Source organism: Tachyglossus aculeatus, chromosome 2, assembly GCF_015852505.1.
Source record: "Tachyglossus aculeatus isolate mTacAcu1 chromosome 2, mTacAcu1.pri, whole genome shotgun sequence".
NCBI classification, from domain to species: Eukaryota; Metazoa; Chordata; class Mammalia; order Monotremata; family Tachyglossidae; genus Tachyglossus; species Tachyglossus aculeatus.
Genome location: NC_052067.1, coordinates 52,941,790 through 52,951,478, shown reverse-complemented (window position 1 = coordinate 52,951,478; position 9,689 = coordinate 52,941,790).

Here is a 9,689-nt window from a genome sequence, read left to right as displayed (position 1 = left end):
AACGGAGGAAGATTTTTCCAGGTCTACAAAAAAAAGTCTCAAATCACCAACAAGGGAGACAGACTGAAGGGATTTAGTATTATCAGGCCTATTGTATGCTTCCTTAAACAAAATTCCCTAGCTCCACCCACCTCCCTCAACTGACACTTAGAGCTCCAAAGCAAACAGGATTAGAGATTTCTTGATAAAGTGAATTTGGGTTTGTGCCACCTCCCACCCTGCGTGTCCTTATGTATTATAATAATGATAGTGGCATTTGTTAAGCATTTACTGTGTGTGCCAGTAATTCAGGGGCACTGTTTGAAGCACTGGAGTAGATACAGGCTAATCAGGTCAGACACAATCCCTGTCCCAGATGGAGTTCACAGTCTCGGAGGGAGACAGAGAGAACATGTGATTTTTAAGAAGAAGAATAACAATTCTGGTATTTGCTAAGCTCTTACTGTGTGTCAGACACCGTACTAAGCGCTTGAGTGGGTTCAAGCACATCGGGTCGGACACAGTCCCTGTCCTATGTGGGGCTCACAGGCTCAATCCCCATTTTAGAGGGGAGGAAACTGGGCACAGAAAAGTAAAGTGACTTGCCCAAGGGCACACAGCAGACACGCGGCAGAGCCGGGATTAGAACCCACCACTTTCTGACTCTCAGACCCGGGCTCTGTCCACTCTTTCCACATGCTGGCTGGTAACAAGACACCTTTTATGTGCGGAAAGGAGATAAATACAGCTTTTGAGAAAAAAGAATCAAGTTCTGCGGAACGTGAAGTAGAAATTTGAAAAAAGCCCAGCTGTCCCATTTTACTTTCCAACACCGCTCTGGACTGGAAGGTGGCTGAATTCGCACCCAGCTTCCCATCTGTGTGTAGCAGAGCAAAACGCAGCCCTTCCTTTCATGGGTCTTATTTTTGGGGTCTTCAGCATCCACGAGGGGGTTGTAAATGACTCCCAAGCCACCCGTTTGCAGCGTGGCTCAGTGGAAAGAGCCCGGACTTGGGAGTCAGAGGCCGTGGGTTCTAATCCCAGCTCTGCCACATGTCTGCTGTGTGACCTTGGGTAAGTCACTTCACTTTTCTGAGCCTCAGTTACCTCATCTGTAAAATGGGGATGAAGACTGTGAGCCCCACGTGGGACAACCTGATCACCCTGTATCCCCCTCAGCACTTAGAACAGTGCTTTGCACATAGTAAATGCTTAACAGCCTTCTAGACTGTGAGCCCGTCGTTGGGTGGGGACCGTCTTTATATGTTGCCAACTTGTACTTCCCAAGCACTTAGTGCAGTGCTCTGGATACAGTAAGCGCTCAATAAATACGATTGAATGAATGAATGAATGAATGAACAGAGGCCATCATCACTCCTCAGCTCTGCTGAACTCCTGCCCTTTCTCCCCTCACCCACTTATCAGCTCACACTCACACAGCGCTCATCATCATTTTTTTTAAAATGGTATTTGTTAAGTGCTTACTATGTGCCAGGCACTGAACTAACAACTGGAGGGAGACACAAGATAATCGGGATGGACCCATTCTGCGTCCCACATAGGGCTCATGGTTTACATCCTCGTTTTACAGATGAGGCAACTGAGAAGTGACTTACCCAATATCACAGAGCGGATAATGTGCAGGAAATGTGTCTACCAACTCTGTGGTACTGTACTCTCCCAATCGGGGCTCCGCTACTTGTCAGCTGTAGGACTTTGGGCAAGTCACTTAACTTCTCTGTGCCTCAGTTCCCTCATCTGTAAAAGGGGGATGAAGACTGTGAGCCCCACTTGGGACAACCTGATGATCTTGTATCTACTCCAGCACTTAGAAGAGTGCTTGGCACATAGTAAGCACCTAACAAATACCATTATTATTATTATTATTATTATTATTGCAGTGATGTACACACAGTAAATGCTCAAAAAGTATGATATCTGGATCGAAGAGGTGGAGCCGGGATTAGAATCCAGATCCTTCTGACTTCCAAACCCATGCTCTTTCCACTAGGCCACACTACTTGTCATTTGTTGCCCCATCTCTACCTTCGCCCATTCAGAAATGATCACCCATTGGAGGTTTTTGAGGAGTGGGGCTAAGGTTAGAGAAATGATCCAGACGGCAGAGTGAAGCAGGGACTGGAGTGGAGAAAGACAGGAGGCAGGGAGGTCAGCGAGGAAACAGGCAGCAGTCGAGATGGGGTATGACCAAGTGCCTGGGACGGCGAGAGGAGGAGGGCTGTTTGGATGGAGAGGAAGAAGCGGCTTTCTGGAAGTGTGGTGGAGAAAGACCTGACTGTATTTGGCACCAGATTAAGTTTGGGGGCATGGAAAAGGGAGAAAGGTCATGCCAAGGTTGTGACAGGCCTGAGGGCTGGGGAGGATGGCAGTGGTGTTGTCAATGCTAATGGGAGGGCCGTTTTGGTCAGGAGGGGAATTGGGAAGGAAGAGGGGTCCAGTTGTAGACACTTAATAATTTCCATTTCCCCCTCTAGACTGTACACCCGTCGGCGGGGAACGTGTCTACCAACTCAGTTCTATTGTTCTCTCCCAAGCACTTAGTACAATGTTGTCCGCACAGTAAGCACTCAATAAATACGATTGTTACACCAAATGCCGCATTGAGTTTGAGGTGCCAGGAAGGCATCCATATAAAGTTGTCTTGGAGACGGGAGGAGGTGCAAATTCTGGCTTCCGTCCCCTTAACTCCCCAGAAACCACCCTCTCAAAGGTCACCACTGACCTCCTTCTTGCCAAATCCAACGGCCTCCACTCCATCCTAATCCTCCTCGACGCCTCAGCTGCCTTTGACACTGGACCACCCCCTTCTCCTGGAAACATTATCCGACCTTGGCTTCCCTGATTCCATCCTCTCATGATCCTCTTCCTGTCTCTCTGGTTGCTTATTCTGAGCCTCCCTCGCGGGCTCCTCCTCTGCCTCCCACCCCCGAACTGTGGGGGTCCCCTTCTATTCTCCATCTACACTCACTCCCTTGGAAAACTCATTTGCTCACACGGCCTCGACTACCACCTCCGTGCGGATGCTACCCAAATCTACCTCTCCAGCCCTGATCTCTCTCCCTCTCTGCAGTCTCGCATTTCCACCTGCTGTCAAGACATCTCTTGGATGTCCTCCTATCGCATCAAAGTTAATATGGCTAAAAATGAACTTATTTTTCTACCCAAACCCTGTCCTCCCACTCATTTTCCCATCACTGTTGACAGAACCATCATCCTTCCTGTCTCACGAGCACGTCAACTTGGCATTATCCGTCAGTCCTCTCATTCAACCCATATAATCAAGCCATCACTAAATCACTAAATCAGGTCAGTTCTACCTTCACAACATTGCTAAAATCTGCCCCTTCCTCTCCTCCAAACTGCTACCACATTAAGGCAAGCAATTATCCTATCCCACCTTGATTATTGTATCACAGGAGGAAGCAGCGTGGTTTAGTGGAAAAAGCACAGGCCTCGGGAATCAAGAACACGGATTCTAATCCTGGCTCTGCCACTTGTCTGCTGTACGGCCTTGGAGAAGTCACTTAACTTCCCTGGGCCTCAGTTTCCTCATCTGTAAAATCGGGATTAAGACTGCAAGCCCTGTGTGAGACGGGGACTGTTTTGAATCCAATTAGCTCATCTCTATCCCAGCATTTAGTACAGTGCCTGGCACATACTAAACACTTAACAAATAACATGGAAAATAAAAGGAGGAAAGGGGGCTTGTACTTACTCCCCATTTCTCCCCTTCCCCAGAGGGAGGAAGATCTCTAATTTATCTCTGATTTAGGGCACAGGGGATGTGCGCTGCTAAGCCTCTCTTTGAAATAATCTCTCAGTCCCGGGGGAGCAGAGTTGAGAAAAATGATGTCAGGTGTTTCGGTGGTTATGGCTAAACAGACTGATGGGAGAAAAAATTTGCTCTTTGATCTTGAGTCCTTCAGGGCTTAGAACAGTGCTCAGAACAGTGCTCAGCGCTTCAAACAGTGCTCGGCACATAGTAAGCATTTAGATGTCATTATTATTATTATTATTATTGTTATTATTATTATTATTTATCAGCGAGGTTCCTGTCTTTGTGTTACCTAGGACTCTTTCTAAATCTATAATGTTCTGTTCTTTGGAAGTTGACCGCTTAGCCTGCGGTGTGGCATTGAGCAACTTTCTTTACTTCTTTATGCCTCAGTTTCCGCATTTGTAAAATGGGGATTCAGTACCTGTTCTCCCTTCCCCATAATAATAATAATAATAATAATAGTATTTGTTAAGTGCTTACTACATGCCAAGCACTGTTCTAAGTGCTGGGGTAGATACAAGGTATTCAGGTTGTCCCACGTGGGGCTCTCAGTCATCATCCCCATTTTACAGATAAGGGAACTGAGGCACAGAGAAGTGAAGTGACTTGCCCAAAGTCTCACAGCTGCCAAATGGTGGAACTGGGATTAGAACCCACGACCTCTGACTCCCAAACCCGTGCTCTTTCCACTAAGCCACCCTGCTTCTGAGACTAATACTCTGAGCCCTGTGTGGGACAGGGCTTGTATCTGATCTGATGGTCCTGCATCCACCTCAGTGTTTAGCCCATCGTAAACGCTTAACAGACACAACAATGGGAAGCAGAGTGGCTTAGTGGAAAGACCGTGGCCCTGGAGTAGAGAGACCCGGTTTGTAATTCTGGCTTCACCACTTGTCTGCTCTGTGACCTTGGGCAAGTCACTTAACTTCCCTGGGCCTCAATTGCCTCACGTGTAAAATGGGGATTAGATCCACCTCCCTCCTACTTAGACTGTGAGCCCCAAGCGGGACAGGGACTGTCTCCAACCTAATGATCTTGTATCATCATCATCAATCGTATTTATTGAGCGCTTACTATGTGCAGAGCACTGTACTAAGCCCTTGGGAAGTACAAATTGGCAACATATAGAGATAGTCCCTACCCAACAGTGGGCTGACATCTACCCCAGTGCTTAGTCCTGTGCTTGGCACATAATAATGGGACTGGAGTCTGTGCCCCCGCACCTGTAGTGCGCACAAGTAGCATCAGCGAAGTAGGTCTGCCCTGGTTGGATCCCAGACCTCAGCCTCCTCCCCTCCCACTTTTCCCTCCATTCCTCCCTCCCTCTCGTTCAATTCCATCATATTTATTGAGCGCTTAATGTGTGTGGAGCACTGTACCAAATGCTTGGGTACAGTCTAGAGGAGGGGGAGACGGACCTTATTAGAAATAAATAAATGACAGATATGTGCATAAGTGCTGTGGGACCGGGAGGGAGAATGAATAAAGGGAGCAAGTAAAGGCCACACGGATGGGAGTGGGAGAAGGGGAAAGGAGGGCTTAGTCAGGGAAGGCATCTGGGAGGAGATGTGCTTTGGCTTTGAAGGGGGCGAGAGTAATTTTCTGTCGGATATAAGGAGGGAAGGCATACCAGGCCGGAGGCGGGACGTGCGAGAAGTCGGAGGTGAGGTAGATGAGATCGAGGTACAGTGAGAAGTTTAGCATCAGAGGAATGAGGTGTGCAGGCCGGGATGTAGTAGGGGAGTAGTGAAGTGAAGTAGAAGGGGGCAAGCTGATGGAGTGCTTTAAAGCCAATGGAGAGGAGTTTTTGTCTGATGCGGATGCGGAGGTGGCTGGGAAACCACCGGAGTTTCTTGAGGAGCGGGGAAACATCGCCTGAATGGGTTTGTAGAAAAATGATCCAGGCAGCAGAGCGAAGAATAGACGGGAGTGGGGATAGACAGGAGGCGGGGAGGTCAGCAAGGAGGCTGATAAAGTAATCAAGGGACACAACATTGGCCCAGTGGCAAAAGCACGGACCCGGGAGTTCCGGGGTCATGGGTTCCAATCCTGACTCTGCCGCTCGAGCACTTAGAATAGTGCTTGGCATGTAGTAAGCGCTTAACAAATACCATCGTTATTACTGCCTGCTGTGTGACCTTGGACAAGTCACTTAACGCAGTGGAAAGAGCACGGGCTTTGGAGTCAGAGGTCGTGGGTTCAAATCCCAGCTCCGCCACTTGTCAGCTGAGTGACTTTGGGCAAGTCACTTCTCTGTGCCTCAGTTACCCAACTGTAAAATGGGGATTAAGATTAAGATTGTGAGCCCCCTGTGGCACAACCTGATCACCTCGTAACCTCCCCAGTGCTTAGAACAGTGCTTTGCACATAGTAAGCGCTTAATAAATGCCATTATTATTATTATTAGACAACCTGATCACCTTGTAACCTCTCCAGTGCTTAGAACAGTGCTTTGCACATAGTAAGCACTTAATAAATGCTATTATTATTATTAACTTCTCTCTACCTCAGTTACCTCATCTTTAAAATCGGGATTAAAACTATGAGCCCCATGTGGGACAGAGACTGTGTGCAACCTGATTACCTTATATCTACTCCAGCATTTAGAACAGTGCTTGACACATAGTAAGTGCTTAACAAATACCATAAGTATTATTATTCAGGAGGGATAGGATAAGCGATTGGATTAATGCGGTAGCAGTTTGGATGGAGAGGAAGGGGTGGATTTTGGCCATGTTGTGAAGGTGGAATCGGCAGGATTTAGTAATAGAATATGTGCGTCGAGTGAGAGAGAGGAGGCAAGGATAGCGCCAAGCTTACGGGCCTGTGAGGCAGGAAGAACGGTGGTGCCGTCTACAGTGATGGGAGAGGCACGGGGTGACGGGGTCTGGATGGGAAGAGAAGAAGTTGTGTTTTAGCCGTATTAAGTTTGAGGTGCTCCTTCCCCCTCTCCCTCCATCCCTCAGCACTTGTGCAAGGTGGGGAATGCAACCGAGGAAGGGGCGAAGGGACAAGTTGACTGCCATCTTACCAGACTCGGACCTCCCACAGTCGTTTCTCCTCACTGACCCCTTATCATCGCCAGCAGGAACAGGTCTGGCCCTGGGTGCAAAGTGGAAATTAAAATTGTGAGCCCCGTGTGGGATATAGACTATGACCAATGTGGCTATCTTGCATCTACCCCATTGCTCAGTACAGTACCTGGCTTAGCAAATAATCTTAAAAAGAAATAATGAAGTATGGGCTGAAGTAATAATAATAATGATGGCATTTGTTAAGCGCTTACTATGTGCAAAGCACTGTCCTAAGAGCTGGGGAAGATACGAGGTGATCAGGTTGTCCCACGTGGGGCTCACAGTCTTCATTCCCATTCTACAGATGAGGGAACTGAGGCACGGAGACGTTAAGTGACTCGCCCAAAGTCACACAGCTGACAATTGGCAGAGCTGGGATTTGAACCCATGACCTCTGACTCCCAAGCCCGGGCTCTTTCCACGGAGCCACGCTGCTTCTCAAGTGGGGAGAGAAATTAAGGCGGGATAGGGTAAGTGCTTGGAATAACGTGTCAACAGTTTAGATGGAGAGGAAAAGGTGGATTTTAGTGATGTTTTGAAGGTTGAACTGACATGGTTTGGTGATAGATTGAATATGTGGGTCGAATGAGAGAGATTAATCGATTAACTTAAACGCCAAGTTATGGGCTTGTGAGACGGGGAGGATGGTAGTGCCGTCTACATCATCATCATCATCATCCTCAATCGTATTTATTGAGCGCTTACTGTGTGCAGAGCACTGCTAAGCGCTTGGGAAGTACAAGTTGGCAACATATAGAGACAGTCCCTACCCAACAGTGGGCTCACAGTCTAAAATGGGGAGACAGAACAAAACCAAACATACTAACAAAATAAAATAAATAGAATAGATATGTACAAGTAAAATAAATAACTAAATAGAGTAATAAATACGTACAAACATATATACATATATACAGGTGCTGTGGGGAAGGGAAGGAGGTAAGATGTGGGGGATGGAGAGGGGGATGAGGGGGAGAGGAAGGAAGGGGCTCAGTCTGGGAAGGCCTCCTGGAGTGATGGGAAAGTCAGAGGGAGGACGAGGTTTGGTTGGGAAGAACAGCTCTTTTTCGGACGTGTTGCGTTTGAGGTGTGGACGGGACAGGAGACATCCTGAAGACAAGAGGAAATAGATACTGCAGAAGAAGAGACATATCTGGGCTGGAGAGGTAAATTTGGGGATCATTCACCGTAGCGATTGTAGTTGAAGCCATGGGAGCGAATGAGTTCTCCAAGGGAGTGAGTGCAGCTGGAAAAAAGAAGGGGATCCAGAACTGAGCTTTGAGGGATTCCACAGTTAGGCTGGGGGGAGGAAGAGTCCAAGAAACAGATTGAGAATGAGCGGCCGGAAAGATGGGGGGAGAACCGGCAGCGGACAGCGTCGGTGAAGCCGAGGTCGGAAAATGTTTCCAGGAGAAGGGGGAGGTCGACAGTGTCAGCGGCGGCTGAGCTTTTGAGGAGGTTTAAGATGGAGTAGAGGCCGTGGGATTTGGCAAGAACAGTGGTGACCTTTGAGTGGGCGGTTTTGATGGAATGGAGGCGACAGAAGCCAGATTGGAGGGGGTCAAGTAGTTTGTCACATTTTGTTAACGCCTTCGAATCCATAAAAACGAAAACTTGTATTGAAGAAAAAAGTGGCGGACCAGAGTTGGGCAATATTAGCGGCCAGAGGACAGGTTTGGAAGTCACAGACCTAGATTCCCCGCAGCACCTGTATATATGTATATATGTTTGTGCATAGTTATTACTCTATTTATTTATTTTACTTGTACATATCTATTCTATTTATTTTATTTTGTTAGTATGTTTGGTTTTGTTCTCTGTCTCCCCCTTTTAGACTGTGAGCCCACTGTTGGGTAGGGACTGTCTCTATATGTTGCCAACTTGTACTTCCCAAGCGCTTAGTACAGTGCTCTGCACACAGTAAGCGCTCAATAAATACAATTGATTGTTGATTGATTGATTGATTCTAATCCTGGCTCTTCCACTTGCTTGCTGTTTGACCTAGGGCAAATCACTTAACTTCTCTGTGCCTCAGTTCAATCATTTTCTTTCATTCATTCAATCGTATTTACTGAGCGCTTACTGGGTGTAGAGCACTGTACTAAGCACTTGAAAAGTACAATTGGGCAATAGATAGAGACAATCCCTACCCAACAATGGGCTCACAGTCTAGAAGGGGGGAGACAGATAACAAAACAAAACAAGTAGACAGGCATCAATAGCATTTGTGAAATGGGGATAATAATAATAATAACAATGGTGGTATTTGTTAAGCGCTTACTATGTGCAAAGCACTGTTCTAAGCGCTGGAGGGGATACAAGGTGATCAGGTTGTCCCACTTGGGGCTCGCAGTCTTTATCCCCATTTTACAGATGAGGTAACTGAGGCACAGAGAAGTTAAGTGGCTTGCCCAGGGTCACACAGCTGAGAATCATTCATTCAGTTGTATTTCTTGAGTGCTTACTAATAATAATGTTGGTATTTGTTAAGCGCTTACTGTGTGCAAGGCACTGTTCTAAGCGCTGGGGAAGATACAAGGTAATCAGGTTGTCCCACGTGGGACTCACAGTCTTCATCCCCGTTTTACAGATGAGGGAACTGAGGCCCAGAGAAGTTAAGTGACTCGCCCAAAGTCGCACAGCTGACAAGTGGCAGAGCCGGGATTTGAACCCACGAACTCTGCCTCCAAAGCCCGTGCTCCTTCCACTGAGCCACGCTGCTTCCCCTGTGAGCAAAGCACTGTACTAAGCACTTTAGAGAGTACCCTGTAACCATAACCAGCTGACAGGTGGCGGAGCCGGGATTCGAACCCATGACCTCTGACTCCCAAGCCCGT